Raw genomic sequence first — 17,579 nt, 5'->3', positions numbered from 1 at the left:
GGTCACAGCATGTTCTGATATATTCAAGGCCTCAGTTCTTATTATGGTGTGCTGTCACAAATGACACGGTCATGGTACAAATCTATCACGTCCTTTCTATGTAATTCAATAGTAAATTAATGCTAATCTTCAACTTTAAAACGGTAAAGTATTGATGACCTTACTCTTTTATTGAAGAGTAAATAAGCAAAACACTTGAATTTATTTGTCACAGCAATGACAACCGAATCTCGAAAATCCAAGTGTTGGCTCAGTCAGACTGACCTGAAAGGTTTGGTCGAAACAAATGGGATCCTTTGGAAGTTGACAAGATATAATATTCAGATGTTCAACCTAAACTGTCTGGGAACCATGTCCTGTTTGAAATACATTACCAATGCTCTCAACTGTTTTTAAATCATGTGTTTATAGTCATTTCTAATCAGCCATTCTCAAATTTCCTTTTAAGATGTTTACATCTATAATCAGTAGGTGATTTCTGTAAACTCTTGCTGAGTTTGAAGCATGGCAAATAAATTACAGCAGTAAAATGTAAATAACCTTTGAACTTGAAGGGGCAACATCATTATAACAATTTAGGTTAAGCCAGTGTACGTCTGTATGTAGGGATTTGGAAAGAAATCAAGTAACTGGGTTGTGATTCATGCTAAAAGATATTAAAATTATCATTAATATATCAATAGATTCTTTTTTTTTTTAAATGAACCCCAAGGCAGACTGAGTTAATATTTGAAATGTTGTCCTGTTTATTTTAATTATACCAATCCATGGAGGTATTAGGGTTTTTTAGAAATTTATTTATTTACTTTATTTAACTAAAAATCATAAAAAGAGATCGCTACATTGTTGAAAGAATTCTTAGAGTTATATTGCACCATTTGGTTTTTTTTTTCCTTTCTGAATAACCCTAGTCGCCTAACAGTGAAGGTTTTAAACAAGCTCTGCACATAGTAACCAAAAGATAGTCGATCCTGCTTTAAACGACAATGATAATTACCATGAGCACAGAAATATAGTCTTTAAAGGAGAAAAACAGTTGATGATTATGTCTTCTGTCCTCGACATCATGAACATTAAAGGAGAGAGATTCCATTACTTCTAGCTATACTACAAATCCTATCAGCAAAGTTCTGATATTCCCAAAGATTTTTGGCTCTGATTCTTTATGCAAAGAAACAATCTGCTTCTGTCTAGAGATCTTTGATGGGTCTTTTCTAGAAGATGAATAAGCGGCTTCTGCCTGACTTTGTAAGAGTAGAATCTGGCATGCAGAGAACAGACATGCAGTCCAGTGTCTGATGTGGCAGAGGGGCAAAAAAAGAGATTCTTTTATCCAATCTATTTCTGAAGTCCGCAGCTGTCAGTTACTTTTCTGTCACCACTCTTATCAGCATGATTATACACATATATTAGCTCTAATACAAAAAAACTGCAGAGATATGTTTGGAAGAATGGTGCCTCCATTAAGATAGTTTTGTCTGGTCACATAATTGTGAAATAGCCTACAAAAACATCTTAACAATTGTGTGGCTGAAGCACAGTGGTTTATTATCCAGGGCCAGAGGCTCCACATTTAAAACCCTCTTTCTTTTATTTCATAATATCTCTCTGTTCCTGTCCTACATCGAGTGTGAAGTGTCAGAGTGTATCAGTGGCATACTTAAGCCACTCTTCTATTTGGAGTGAAAAGAAAGGCTGCAGATGTGCTATCGGCAAACAGTCTTACAGGTCATAATTCTGACACTGTGAATCACTTTAATTCGACAGCTCTGCATATTCTTTCAATTGTCTTTCTCAGGCCTGCACACTGTCCAACAATCACACAACTTACCCGATAAAGAATTAAAATCTCAGAATAATCTAGTGTCAATGAATTCATCAGGTGATATTAAATTAAGCAGGCATTATTCACAGATTGTTATGTGTAGGAAGGAACTGCAGCTGCTGGTTTACACCGAAGATAGACACAAATTGCTGGAGTAATTCAGCGGGACAGGCAGCATCTCTGGATAGTAGGAATGGGTTGTTATTATTATTATCTTATCTTGCATTTAAATTTTCATCTTGGAATAGCAAGAAAACAAAATTCGACCAAGTACTGAAAGAAAAAGATGTGCAAACAATGATGTTTACAGCTGTTATGCCAAGACAACATCATTTCCCCATGAATCACACAAATTCTTAAATAAATGATTGAAATCGGGAAATTCGTTATGCAGGGACCAGAGCAGTTTTTTGCCCAACTCTATGCAATTCATGAAACAAAATGCTCAGTTCTGCATTGCTTTCATTTCACATTTCAACATTAAGCCATGTAACATACTTATGGGTTCCTGAACCTGCCCGATTTCTACCTTTTTTAAATGGCTCATTGATATTTGTTATTAAATATAATTAGCATGTTGTGTTAATCTGAAAAATTCCAGATCATTCCCACAAGATAGGCCTGATGAACATTGAAAGTAGTAAAAGACAGAAGGTGAATCTGCAAGTGTTTTTAAAGACAGCTAGAAGCAACAGAAGTATCTGTTTTGAATTTCTGCGAATACAATGTAAAAAAAAAGTTTTTAAACTTTTCTTTGTAATCTGGTAAGTCTTGAAGAATGCAGAACAATGTTTCTCTTATGAATGAAGCAGTCTTCACCAATAAGTTTCAATAACTAATTATCTCTCTACCACATACCACAGTCAAGGATTATCAGAAGGAAGTATTGTTCACAGTTATATCACCATGGCCACAAACCTCAGCAATGTATCTCATAGCATTTGGTTATGACAAGTCTGTTCCAATATGCTGGATAGAGTGTGCACACGTTTGATATAAGTTGGGCCAGCTGCCATATTGTGTATAGTACTAACATCCACAGTCAGATCAGAACTTTTTCAGTCAGAGAGTGGCGAAGGTGTGGAATTCTCTGCCTCAGAAGGCAGTGGAGGCCAGTTCGTTGGATGCTTTCAAGAGAGAACTGGATAGAGCTCTTAAGGATAGCGGAGTGAGGGGGTATGGAGAGAAGGCAGGAACGGGGTACTGATTGAGAGTGATCAGCCATGATCGCATTGAATGGCGGTGCTGGCTCGAAGGGCTGAATGGCCTACTCCTGCACCTATTGTCTATTGTCTATGATGTCAATTTTCATGCAACACTGATTTGATCAGTAAGCTCATATTGGAATTCACTGCCTTCTTGTAACCCAAAATCGAGTATGTGTTTAATAATAGGGAAGACCACTTGCAACACTATATAAAGGACCCTTAAACTGAGAGGGGTCACTATACGAGGCAGTGAACAATTTGGTCCAGTCTTCAAGCTGCCATTCAACTCCAATGCTGCCAACAATTGGTCTGTTAAGAGCACTAGCTCACAATGCATTGTGAACAGCAAAATGAGCAGAACAGATTGTCGGGTAAGGAGGGGCAGCTGGGCTCTCAGCAAGAGGCTACATCAGGAAAGAGAATTCACAATGTGAATCTCCTACCCAAACCTCAGTAAGGAACAATACGCCAGGGGTCGCACGTCAGTAAGGATGCCTCCACTGGTTTGCCACCTGCTCCAACGACAGCAGGTTGGGGAGCCCGTTGCCATGTATATCAATGTGTCAGGATTGATCTGGGCTGGAGCTGATATCTGCACACTTCACCATTTTCTACAGACTGTTGAAAAGCGTAGATTATGGCCTGAAGGGCATTTTGCCGTGTTGTATGACTCTATTACTCTAAAGGAGCTGAACACATTTTGTTCTTTCTACCGAAGATAGACAAAATGCTGGAGTAACTCAGCAGGTCAGACAGCATCTGTGGAGAAAAGAAATAGATGTCATTTTGGGTCAGAACCCTTCTTCCCCATTATAGAGAAGAGGAGAACTTCTTCAATGTAGGCATAACTTGTTTTTTTCTACAGCAGCACAAGAAGAACACAGTTGTGCAAGGATGTGTGGCACTTAACGTGCAAAGTCAGTAAGATGCCCCAGCCAGAGGGATTCCTTTTGCTTAGTGTCCTACTGGCGAAAGACCAAACACAACATATCATGGCAATCAAAGTCCAGTGTATGTGCAGCAGCCACAATCGTTGAAGTTCGCCCGAAGGCTGGCGGTCGATGGATTGGGAACCCACCCGAAGGTTTGGCAATTGAATGAGTATGAATCAGTACTCCTTGGCAGTCTGCTACATCCTACATAGTCCCAACATGAAAATGGATTAATTGTTAAATTTAACGTAAAATTTGTTGAATGTTTTTGTGTCTCAGGGACAGTCAGAAACATACTCAGGCTTGGTAATCAAGTCATTTGTTGTGGCTCATCAGACAAGGCCTCTCCATTTAGGATTGGATCAGTGCTTACCAGCAAGTTGTCAATTGGAATCCGCAAAATCTAATCTGTATGTTTTCCATACCTCAGCATGAAGTTACAGAGATGCACGAGACCATCAACTTTGGTTCAATGTCATTGCTCTGAACTACATAGAGTTAGGGGCATTGGTTTTGTCTTTTTGCACTGTTATTGTTTGTTTGTTTTTATGTGTATGTATGTGTGTATGTATACTGAACTTATTTTTCTCATTTATTATATTGTTTCCAGAGTACTATATTTACATATTCTGCTGTGCTGCTGCAGGTAAGAATTTCATTATTCTGTCTGGGACATATGACAATAAAACACTCTTGACTCTTGAACGGCATATGGTGAATATGGCGTGGTGTCGACACCAGCACAACAGGTACCATGTATTGCAATCCCACATCTATTTTATTTAGCTTTCCTAATATTTGGACATAGTCAAGTCAAGTCAAGTCAATTTATTTGTATAGCACATTTAAAAACAACCCACGTTGACCAAAGTGCTGCACATCTGACCAGGAAAAAAAAGAAAAGAAACATACAGTGGCAGGCAGCCAAACACAATGGCGCGGCCATCTTGAACAAAATGTTAATTCAATCACCCACAGTCCAACAACAAAAGCATTAAATAAGCATCAAAATTACACCCCCAAAAAACCCCCAAAAACACAGTCCAACACTAACCAATTTTGAAACATCAATGCAGTGCCTTGGGCTACCTGGCCAGTTTAAGTATAAAAATGACTATGGGTGCCTTCCAAGGTGCAACCTGAAATACCTCTTTCAGAAAACACGCCAGGAACATGTTGTTTTATCACATCTCATAGTTCCTTGCAGAACCTTGATGTTTGCAAGCTAACTGTTGCATTTGCCATTCAAACAATTTTCCATCCATTGTGATTAAGCTGTTTTCTACATAGTTGGAATGTGAAAGATGTAACAGGCATAATTTGAACACGGTGGACAGGAATATCAAGCTCAGGATATTATGAGTGGGGTGGAGAACTGTGATGGGCCAAAGTTTTTTTGGCATCAGTCATGGAAGTGAAAGCAAGCCCTTTCAAATTTGATAGGCAAGAGCTCAAAAGCCGGTTCTGTGGCAAACTAATAGCACTTCTCCATCAAGGTCTGGATTCCCCTGTCAATGGGGAAAATCTGAACCTATTGGCAGGGCTCTGGCTGGCAAGTTTCCAGCTGTGAGCAGACCTCATGCAGCCCAGGCCAGGGCGCGTCCTCACTGCACCTCCCTGGCCATTAAACTGGGAACCAGGCACCAGTATGAAGAGTCCATTCTCTGGAGTAGAGTTTAACATCTTTGAACAAAGGAACAGTTGATACTATATTATTGAAATGAATTTGTAAAAAGTTTTGGTTTGAAGAAAGTCCATCATTTTGAAAATATCCAGATTTTTTAAATAGTAATATTTTTTATTGCTTTTATAATTGTTTTTGAATACAAAATTTCACATTGTCAGGAATACGTGGCAGCTTTTTTACCTCAGTTTTTAGAGATACAGCGTGGAAACGGGCCCTTCAGACCGAGTATGTGCCAATCAGAAAATATCCATACACTGTTCTAGCCGACACACTAGGGGTAATTTACAGAAACCAATGAACCTACAAACTTGCACGTCTTTGGAATGTGGGAGGAAACCGGAGCACCCAAGGAAAATCCACGTGGTCACAGGGAGAACGTACAAAATCCGTCAGGACAGGATCCTTCCTCAGGATCGAACACATTCAAAGACATTGGCAGGTTTAGCAGCTGGTTAATCAGAAGGCAAAGTTTAATCAGCTGTTAAAGATGTTCCAGCTGTTTGTGGGCAGGCATTTCTCTGCCACCCCCACACACAGTGCATGACCCTGTGGCTCTGCAAATCCTCCCAATTTAGGATGACACACGCTTGGTGACAGATCTGCAGATGTTAACGACCACACCGATCAGCAGCAACAATGGCCGACTCCCCAATGACTACAAGTTCAAGCCTGAGCTGTCTGCTGCAGACAGAATTACAGTTCCACGGAATGCATCAAGCTTCATTTGGGGGGGAAAAAAATCAGTGAAGCATAAGGTTTTTACAGTCACTTAATCGGTACTCTGTTGTGATTTTTGAGTGGAAGAGTGTTATGAGCTATTATATGCATAAAATGAAATAAATTGGATGAATTGATTAAACCTGCAGGGTATTAGAGATGGAGAATGGAGAGGGACTAATTGGATAGTTCATTCAAAGAGCAAGTGCCTGATGCCTTCTTCCTATGCTCTGTGATTCTCCCATGGTTCTGGTTAGCATGGGCCTCCATGCTAAATATACAGTTCAAGAAGCAACATTTAAGAAACTGCTCACAACATTCAGTTCAAGATCAATCGCAGAATTCAACAGGAAATTTTCAGGGATTTTTTTAACTGGTTTGATTTAGGGAATGCACTGCTTTGTGGTCATTTATTTATTCCTCCAAGATTCATGCCAACCTCTGACCTCTACCTTAGCTTCCTGCTAGAATCCTGAAGATCAGTTTTCTATTCCTGCAGCAACCAAGCAAAATCATGTGATATTCTCCAACATTTGCACATCATTCTTTGTCATGAGGCTTGCTGGGGTTTACTCCCTGATCCTTTCCAATTTTCAGCTTCTGTGTTCAGTGTAAACCATCATTTGCAGTTCCTTCCTACACACTTTTCCAATCTCATCCTGGTCTGAAGACTTCATTCAAATGTACCACATAAAACCACATTTCCTTTCTAACATTGCCAACCTTTATTTTAGGTTCAATCCATTCCCTCCAGAAAGCTCCATCCTTGCCTCTTAATTCAAAATCTGAGCATTGTACAGGGTCATCCTCCTATCCTACATAAGCTTCAACTCATCAGTAACTCTCTTCCCATTTTCACTCTTTCAAGTCCCATTCATCCATAAATCCAGTTCTTACTCACAGAGTGTGTCAACCTTTCTCCATGCACGGAACTCGATCATCTGTATCATTCTCCAGTGTGATGAAAACATGTGCAAACTTGTCCATTCATGTTGCTCCAATGTCCTGAACTTGCCTTCCCTATTCACCCCTGCTTTGTTGACCACCTAGATCTCTTGCTCTGAAATCCCCAACCTCTCCCATTCTCTTCTCCTTTAACCATCCTTTAATCACCATTCCTATGCCACGGTCTCCATTTTATTTCGACATCTTAAGAGCTTTTCGATTACAGAATTACAGAAATGCAAGTCTCAGAGAGGGTCTCGACTCGAAATGTCAACTATCCAGGTTTTCCAGGGATGCTGCCTGGCCTGCTGAGTTTCTCCAGCATTTTGCGTCTTTAAAAAATATATAAACCAGCATCAGCAGTTTCTCGTTTCTACATAGAAATATAAGTGTCGTTGCTTTGACAGTTAGATTTACTTTTACCAAGTTGCTGCTTTCGTACGGATTGCACTTTTCAACGGTCTATTTTCATACAAAAAGTCATGGGACTGAAACTCAGTTTATGATAAATGCCATACTATTTCAGATGCCATTTTGAATTGAGTAGAAATTGGTATCTTTGTTATTCATGCAACAATTGACAATGTGCTTGACAAAGGGAGCTACTGTATAACATTCATGCTTTGCTTGAATCTCCAAGATCAGCGTTCTATTCCTACAAAAACATCCAAATGGAGTTTAGCTGAAAGGGTGTGCACACTAGGCCACAAAACTTGTACAAACTGCAATCTTCTCCAGAATGTGGAAAAAGCCAACATTCTTTAATTTATCATTCCAATAGAAATTTTGTGGCCTATTTTCATAAATCCTCAGAAACCATTTGGAGACTTCAAAGGCAGCCGTAAATAACAGTACATTCAGTGCAGTGACAAACTGTGGATAGAGCAGGGCTGAGGTCCACACTCCTCTGCAGACTTTGGCAAACACCAACAGAATTCCACCTTACGTAACTTTAAACAAAAATAAATATTAATTGGTATTATGGATAATTAAAGCAGCTTCACTACCACTTCTAGTGCCTGATGCATTGTTTTATTGTGTGTCAGAAGGTATGAATTAAAAATGACACATGAGCCTTCCCTAATATTCCTGAGGTGGATTGAGAACATGTACACAATTATTATTTCCATTGCAGTTTTGCTTTTCCAATGCCAACTCATTAAATTTTCAATTTGTGTCACCCAATAATACCTTCAAATTGAAACACAAACCACTAGTTTAGCCAGTTTTTAAATAAAATGTTTCAATATGGAGCATTTATTGATACAGACAGATTTACTCTGTTGGCCAATGAACATTACCAATACAAATATATCAGCATGTAGAACTGCTCAACTCGAAAGCATAACAAAATACATTTTGCTGCTACTATATCTGCAAAATGTTTTTTAGTTACCAAACATGAGAAGTTTTTTTGGTGTTAGAAATGTTGTTTGAGCTGTCTGATTGACAGTTGCTTTTGTCCTGTCCTTTGAGCGAATACACTTCAACCCTGTAAAATATTGTGCATATGTAACTCAAGTAATCTATTGACTGCTCGGAGCAATTTTGTCTTAATAATTCACACACTGTTTTGCTTTGAAGTATTTTGGTCCTGAGTTCTAAGACTTACTATGCGGAATCATCGTGCTCAAAGAATAGCTTGGTGTCTCTGAAGGCTGGAAAGAAAAAGATAATAATTTGGCGCAAGGAAATCTAGTGGTGCTTCATGTTCCAGAGAAAACATGGAAATGAACACGGCTCCATATTTGTTCCACTCCAATTCTTTTTAAGTTTTCCAATATAAACATTATTACTGAGCTATTAGTTATTTACTGATAACTGCCATGTGTTAACCTATCCTGAAATGGATTGCTGTTGACTCACACTCTCAACAGAGTGCAGATATGTAGAGAATATGTGGCACTTTCCAATACATTTTTCCATTGTGTTTCTTAGCTGGTGTACATTTTAAAATCTTCATCCATTTTAATCCTTTAAAAGAAGCCAGAAAGCATGCCAACATCATTTGAAATACATATCTAATTTTCCATTTTATTTGACTGATTTATTCAATGGCAAAAAGCGGCATTAAAATATTGTATTCTCAAACCCCTTAGCGGCAAATTGGGCCATTTCAAATACTGTCAGCGAATGCAAGGTTGTAACAAAAACAACAAAAATCAATGAGAGTGAAAGACTAGAGGTTCTATTTCAAACCACAGTTGCAACTTAAAGTGTCTCTGGGGTTTGCTAGATTTCACCACTTGTCTGTATTTTGATTCTTCTTTCTTTAAAACGGGTTATTACTGGTGGGATATATGAAAAAAAAAGGAAGTTAGTTTTGATCATGGGCGAGTAATGAGGTGCCATGAATGACGAGGTGACATGTGGCACCCATGCAAACAACTGGAGGAGCCTCTCCTCAGTCAACATATCAACACCACTTCTCTGGTGCTCACAGATAATGCTGCCGCAGAATGGCATCAGCAGTGTGCCTTGCCTTGGGAGGAATAAACGAATAATAGCGTGGAATTCTGGATCAGCTGAAATCCTACTCATGACAGAGCAGAGTGCGGTTGTGGAAAATGGTGGGGTGAGGAAGAAAATGATCAGAAAGCTGCAACTAGGGGAGAAATAGATAATTGCCAAAGGTGTAGTGAAGTGGTATCGAATAAAACAATGGGGGACTGGTGGTTAGTGAGGTGCAGCGTACTGATCATAAGGCGGCATACAATGGGAGTTGGGGGTCAATAAAAGGAGTTTTGGGCTAAGTATGACCATAGCTTTGTCTTCAAAACCATAATCCCAGCCAAACTCATCTCCAAACATCAGCACCCCCTCTGCAACTGGATCCTTGACATAATCATAGAGCTTGGAAAGACGCCCTGTGGCTCTACTCATCTATGCTGACAAAGATGCCCCAAACATTTACTTCCATTTGCCCACATATGACCCATATCCATCTAAACTTCTCCTATCGACGCACTTGTCCAAACGTTTTTTGAATGTTGCTATTGTCCATACCTCACTTACTTCAACTGTCACTTCATTCCACCACCACCTGCTGTGTGAAAAAGTTGCCCCTCAGATTCTATCAAATCTTTCCTCTATCACCCTTCTCAGTCCCTTATACTTCCTGTGCACTCATGATTATGCATCCAAATTCTGCTCGAACTCCATTTACAAGTTTCTTGCAGATGAACCAATGTAGTGAGCTGGACCTTGAGCTATGATGAGACTGGGTACAGGAAGGTGATATGGAGCTTAGTAACTAGGTGTCAAGACAAAAGTCTCACCTTCGATGTCAGGCAAAGTGAAGGAGCTGGTTAATGATGTCAGGAAGCAAGGTGGTTAGCGTGCTCGCCCCAGTCAGCATCAACAGTACTGAAGTGGAGACTGCGAGAGCTGTAAATATCACCAACGATCTGTCCTGGACATTGAAGCCATGCCCAATGAAGCACATCGACACATCTACTTCCTGAGAAGATTTGGCATATCTTCAATGACTCCTACTATCTTCTACAGATTCACCCTAGAGGCATCCTATCAGGATACCTATTAGCTTGGTTAGGCAACAGCTCTGCGCAAGACTGCAAGAAATTACAGAGAGTTGTGGATGTAACTCAGTCCACACATAAAGCAGCCTTCACCTCTGCCCATCTCCCCACTTCCCCAAAGATACCATCTACATTTAACGTTGTCTTGGGAAAGCAGCCAACATAATCAAAGGCCTCTTTCATCATAGTCATTCCCTCTTTCCCCCACTTGGGCAGAAGATGCAAAAGCCTGAAAGCAATAGATTCTTTAGCAGCTTCTTTCCTGTTGTCATCAAACTATTAAATGGTCCTTCCATAAGATAGGGTGTAGTCCCAACCTATCTTATTGCGAACCGTGCACGTTCTTTGCAACTGAAGCACCATAAACACTGTTTGCCTCTAGTCTATGTATTTCTTCTTCCCCTGGGAAGTCTCTGCCACTCCCTAAATAGACACAAAACGCTGGAAAAACTCAGCGGGACAGGCAGCATCTTTGGAGAGAAGGAATGAGTGATGTTCCGGGTCAAGACCCTTCTCTACAGTTCATTCCTCCACATTTCATCTCCCACTCTCCATTATTGCTCCGCTCATTCCTTGCTAACACTCTCCGGCAGCTGAACGAGACCTGGTTGTAACATAATGGGACTTCAAGGCCAGAGGGAAGAGCAAAAGATCTACTAAATCTAATCCTCACTGCTTACCATTCCTGAAGCTGTAACATTACACAAGGGAATCTGCTCATACTATTTGGAACTGGAGATAATGACATTTGCTATTTTTTAATGCTTTTTGAAATAGCATCAGGGAGTTTGCAAATACTGTTTCAACACCAGAGGTGCAGCACAAATTACTTTTGGTGCCAAAATATTTTCAAGAAAACACTTCACTAAAACAATGATAAAATATTCCTTTTCAATACCTCAAAAGGGCTGATTTTAATTTGTTTTGGGCATTGTCTGTTCATTGATAAAACGATATAAAGTGGCAATGGGGCCAGAGAAAACACAGATTGGACTCACAATTCTGAAAGCAAAAGAGCCTTGAGGCAAGAGATTTGAAGTAGCATAAAAGATTGTCATCTTCTGGTTTGAAATACTTGTGCTTTGTTTTGCATGTGGTTAAAGTAGAATTATCAGACATTACCTTGTTAGATTGGTGCTAAGGAACCTTAATGAGTCAGAAATAAATGCTTGCTTTACATCTGGTGGTATTTTGCCAGACCTGAAAGAGTCTGATCCTCACATTGGGTGTCCAGAGGACGTCTATTCCCGAATCCTTTTAATTTTAACACTAAGCAATTGAATTTTCTTTGCAAAATGCTCGGTGAACTCAGCAGGCCAGGCAACAAAGACAAATTAAAGAACAGAGATAATGTTTTGGGATAAAAACCTAATTTTAGACCTGATATAAATTAAAACTAAGATCTGTTCTAACATGCAGAGATTTGATGAATGTAATACAAAAGAGAAGATCTAAGATAGGGCAGAAGACAAGAGAGATGGAAAGGCCGAAGGCCTGTCGGCTGAGTTTTTCCAGTATTAACTGCTGTTACATTAAAGATTTCCAAAATCGGTGGAGTTTGGTTTTTCTATTCAAGGCACTGAAAGTGTGGTTCAAAACTCACTCAATCTGAACTCTGTAAAATTACAGAAGTCTGTGCATATTCCATGAAAGCTACCAGACAAGTAAATTGAATAGATTACTAATGTAATTCAGAGAGGGGGAAAATTGCTTGGTTTAACATTCTGATTTGACATTCAAAAATTACATCACATGGTTACCACTTTAGCTGTTTGGCAATCTACTGTGGTTCGGTTGGGCAATCAGTTCTTTATTGCTACATTATCCAAAACTGCAAACAAAAGTGGTGATAGATTTGTGTACACCTGTAAAACACTGCGGAAGAGTGTGCCAGGCTATTGTATGAAAAAAATATCCTTGCATTGGAATAGATATGCTTGTGACTCAATCAAAATTGGAACTCATTCCTGAATTAAACGAGACCAGCAATCAGCCAACATCAGCAGGACACTGTCAGTTTTGGACTTCTGCAATGTTTCGGGGAGTTGTTAGAGGAAAACGATGTGTGGGGGCGGGCAGCCGGAATGTTACGGGGATTTCTAAACAGGGGTAGGCAATGGTATTCTAGTCTCCTGTGAAGCCGAAACAACTCAGAACTACTGTTCACATCCCCCAGGTTTTTAGTTCTTTTGGTGTGTCCTTTGCCAGTCCATTTACATAGACCAATACAGCACAGGAAAGGCCCTTCACTCCACAATGTTGATGCCAAGACCAACTCTTATTTACATTGCGTATAATCTATTCTATTCCTATTCCTTGTATTCCTCTCTATTCCTTGTGTATCCATATGCATATCCAAAAGTCTCTTAAATGCAACTATGGTATCTATCCCCACCATCACCCAAGGCAGCGCATTCCAAGCACTCACCACCCTCTGTATCAAAAACCTGCCTACAAACATCTCCAACAAACGTTGCTCCTTTCACATTAAAGCTATGCCCTCTTGTATTTGATTTTTCCATCCTGAGTAAAAAGGTTCTGGCTGTTTACTCTATCTATGCCTCTCATGTGTTATATATCTATCAGGTGTCCCTGCAACCTCTGGCATTGGCCACACATTCATCTATCTATTCCCCTCATGATCTTATACACCTCTACAAGATCACCCCTCAGCCTCCTATGCTCCAATGAATAACGTTCTTTCCTGCCCAACCTCTCCCAATAGCTCAGGCCCTTAAGTCCTGGCAATATCCTCGTAAATCTTTTCTGCACTCTTTCGAACTTAATGACATTCTTCCTATAGCAGGGTGACCAAAGCAGAACCCAATACTCCAAATGTGGTCTCATCACGTTTCATACAATATAACATCCCAATTTCTATATCCGATATCCTGACCAAAAGTCTTCTTGACCACCCTATCTACTGTGATGTCACTTTCAAGGAACTATGTAGCTGCACTCCTAGATCCTTCTGCTCCACAATGTTCCCCAGGGCCCTGCCATTCACTGTGAAGGTCCTGCCCTGGTTTGTCTTCCCAAAATGCAACGCCTTGTACTTATCAGCATTAAACTCCATTAACCATCCCTCAGCCCACTTGCCCAACTGATCAAGATGCAGCTGTAATTTCTGATAATCATCTTTGCTATCTACAGTACCACCCACTTTAATGTCATCTGCAAACTTACTACTCGTGCTTTTTACATTCTCATTCTCATCTTACTATTTTTGCTTTAATTTGTATTTCTTGGCCTTAATCTCTCCAAACACATTCCTTAACACTTATCTGCATGAAATTCCATTTGCACTTTTCTGCCAACTGACCAAACTTGCTTTATGCTCCTGCACTATGAAGCTTTACTGCCAACACACAGACACTTAGAGCTCCACAGCATGAAGCAGGCCCTTCAGCCCAAATTGTCCATGCTAGCCAAAAAGCCCCATCTACACTAATCCCACCTGCCCAGGTTTGGCCCGTATCCCTCTAAATCATTCCTATACATATACCTGTCCAAAATGTATTTTAAATGGTGTTTTAAATTTAAAATGTTTGGGACCATGATTTGTACTTATCGTCACGGCACTGGGGTATAAATTCTCAACATTTATGACATGAAAAAAAAACTTAGCAAAAGGGAAATCCCATGTGGTTCATCTGGATTCACTTATAACTGTGACATTTCGAATAACAATTGCCTCAAGATGTTGCCAGAATAAAAGAACATGTGCAGCCAAGCTTTATCCAATTGTTTCTTTTTCTTCTTTTATGGATTAAAATATTGAGGGAAAAGAGGTATTGTCGATAACCAAGCCGACCAATAGATGACCCTCTGAGCAATTCAAATTTTATCTTGTATCAGGCTGGCAAATAAACCACAAATATAGCCAAGCCTTTGAAAGATGTTCCTTTGTTTCAAGGGAAGAGTTGATAGGATTTCATTTGATAGGATGGCAGCAAGTAAAGGTCATGTGGAAATTTGTGATATACCTTATTATCTCAACTATTATTTGCCTGTCAGCCATAATTCTGTTATAGAAGGTCAGGTAAGCATGCCCACACAATAGATGCGCCGTGTATGGCCCAATAAATAAGATGAATACAATTAGTTTGTCAATGTCTTTGGAGAATAAATGGCCATCACTGACCCATCTGAAATTTTTCTGCTTGTGAGTATATGTGACTTTCAATTGGTAATGGATTCAAAGTAGATCAATTTAAAACTGTGCCACCCTTATCAACTTTGAGGCTTTGGATCATTGAAGTCACACTTTAATTCTACCATGCCTGACAAAGAGGTTCCAACCTAAATTAGAGTACAGTTGTGGTCAGCAGATAATACCACAAAATGCAATCATTTAGCAGTCACCTTCTCCTTGGAATGCGATCATATTGGCCTGCAATCAGAAGATATACTCACTTGAAAAGCAGAACCATGAACAGATCTTCCATAAGCATTATCAGAAAATACCACTAAATCTAGAAATAGATCTTTAATTGAAAATATAATTAAATGTTGATTCTGATGTTTAAGTTTATAAACATAACCAGGCAAAGTTAGTTTTACTACATTTCACAGTTAAGTAATCCAGTCCTGGTCTTTTTCTAATCTTTCTCCTATTGCATTATTCCGTTCCAACCCATCCTCATCATGATCCCATTGGTGTACTGCTATGGTGTCCAGATCTCCATGCAAACCATCCTTTCTGCTTTAAGGAGTGAGATTGCCCTGTCTGTCTGTCCGTCTGTCTGTGAAGGGTGGGGGTGGTGGGCGAGGGGGGATGGGGGTGAGTGGGTGAGTGGGTGAGGGGGGAGGAGGGGGGGGATAAGGGGGTTGAGGGGGGATGGAGTGGGTGAGTGGATGAGTGGGGGGGAGTGGGGGAGGGGAGGATGCTGGACCAATGCAGGAGAGGCTTTGGGTCCACAGCTCGCTCTGGCTGCAGCGCTGGCGGCACGGGGCCAAGGTGAGTGGCACCCTCTCCCCTCCCCCGTCCCCCCTCGCCCACCAATGACTCTGGGGGACACTCCCCGCCCGGCAACGGGCTTCGTCAGTTGGAGAGGGTTGCCGGGCCCGCAGGATCGTCAGTTGGGGGAGGGTTGCCCCAGGAGCAATTTGGACCCAACGGGTCCACCTTATAACAATTAAAAACAAATCATGGTAATTTCTATGTTTTTTTGTGGATTTGAGTCCATTCAAAACAGACTGAATTGCTACATTTCTAAATTAGCTAGTGGACACTTTCAATGTGTAATTGATTGACATTATCAGCCACTGAATTTTTGACATGATTTCCCACGCAAGCACCTTATCCACATGACTACAAATCTGTGTTGAAATTCAATACTGCTAATGTACATCCATCCTGCCTCATGGACACTCAGTTATGAGTCCTCAGCTCAGCTCTTACTCCATCCCACATAGCATAGTGGTAGTGTCACGCATTGTGAAAGATGAAGCTCTCTTTGGGAAAGTTTGACTTTGTCTTCACTTATCATTCCTACAAGTGCTGTCATTAACAGATCCATTTGCAAGTGTTAATAACTTGCTCAAATCAGTTATTCACATAAAATAGTTCTCACCAGGCTCATCACAGAAGTCAGGTTTCAGTTAATTTGGTTCTTTAGGATGTGATGTTAAGAAATTACTAAACCACCAGCAGAGTCAATGTACTCCATAACCAGCCATAGGTCCTACTACATTTACAATGTTAGTTACTAGCCAACAATGTGAAATAAATGGTCAGGTATATCCCATTAACAAAAAGTAGGATAAGTTAAACCTGGCCCAATCAATCCACTGTCCAATCAATCCAGTCTCAATTATTGTCAAAGTAACAGAAGACTTCATTGATGATTGTCAAAATGCACTTCTTGTTCACCAATAATCTGTTCACTGAGGACTTTATCAAGTCCAAAATCCTAAATAGAGTAGAGGTGAATCGGACAGTACCCTAGTTTATGGAAGGACCATTCAGATGCCTGATAATGGAGAAAAAAGCAGTTTGGCTTCTGCAGGGTCACTTACCCCAGACTTCATCACCAGTTTAGTTCAAACATGAACCAAAGAGCTAAGTTCCAGAGGTGATGCAAGGGTGACTGCCTTTGACATGGAGGCAACATTTGACCAAGTATGAAATCTAGAACTCTGGTAAAATTAGGTTTATGTTTATTATTGTCACTTACACTGAGTTACAGTGAAGAGCTTTGGAGCTATCCAATCAGATCCAACATACCAACCAAAGATGCAATCAGTTCAAACGCCTACAATAGATACATCAAAGGGGAAGATACAGAATGCAGTATATGATTCTTAGCATTGTAGCGCATCAGTTCCTTGCATAAAGTCCAAAGTCCTCAATGGGGTAGAGGTGAATCGAACAGTGCCCCAGCTTATAGAAAGACCATTCCGAAGTTTGATAATGAAGAGGAAGAAGCTGTTCCCGAGTCTGAGGGAGCATACTTTCAAACTTCTGTACTTTCTGCCAGATAGGAGCAGGGAGAAGAATAAATGAAAGGGGGGTGGGGCAAGTCTTTGATTATGGAAGCTGCCATGAATTAATGGACAAGTCGTAGAAAACATGGCAACAACACTAAATCCCTCATCATTGACCAAAAAAAACTTAATTGGACTGGAGAGCAACAAAATTGCCCAGATGCTGTACACTGTGCATCAAGGCTCTAACTCTGCCACTCCAAAGGCTTTTGATTATCTACAGGACATGTCAAGAGT

This window comes from Rhinoraja longicauda, chromosome 10 (assembly GCF_053455715.1).
Source record: "Rhinoraja longicauda isolate Sanriku21f chromosome 10, sRhiLon1.1, whole genome shotgun sequence".
In the NCBI taxonomy this organism is placed as follows: domain Eukaryota; kingdom Metazoa; phylum Chordata; class Chondrichthyes; order Rajiformes; family Arhynchobatidae; genus Rhinoraja; species Rhinoraja longicauda.
This window is presented reverse-complemented; position numbering follows the sequence as displayed.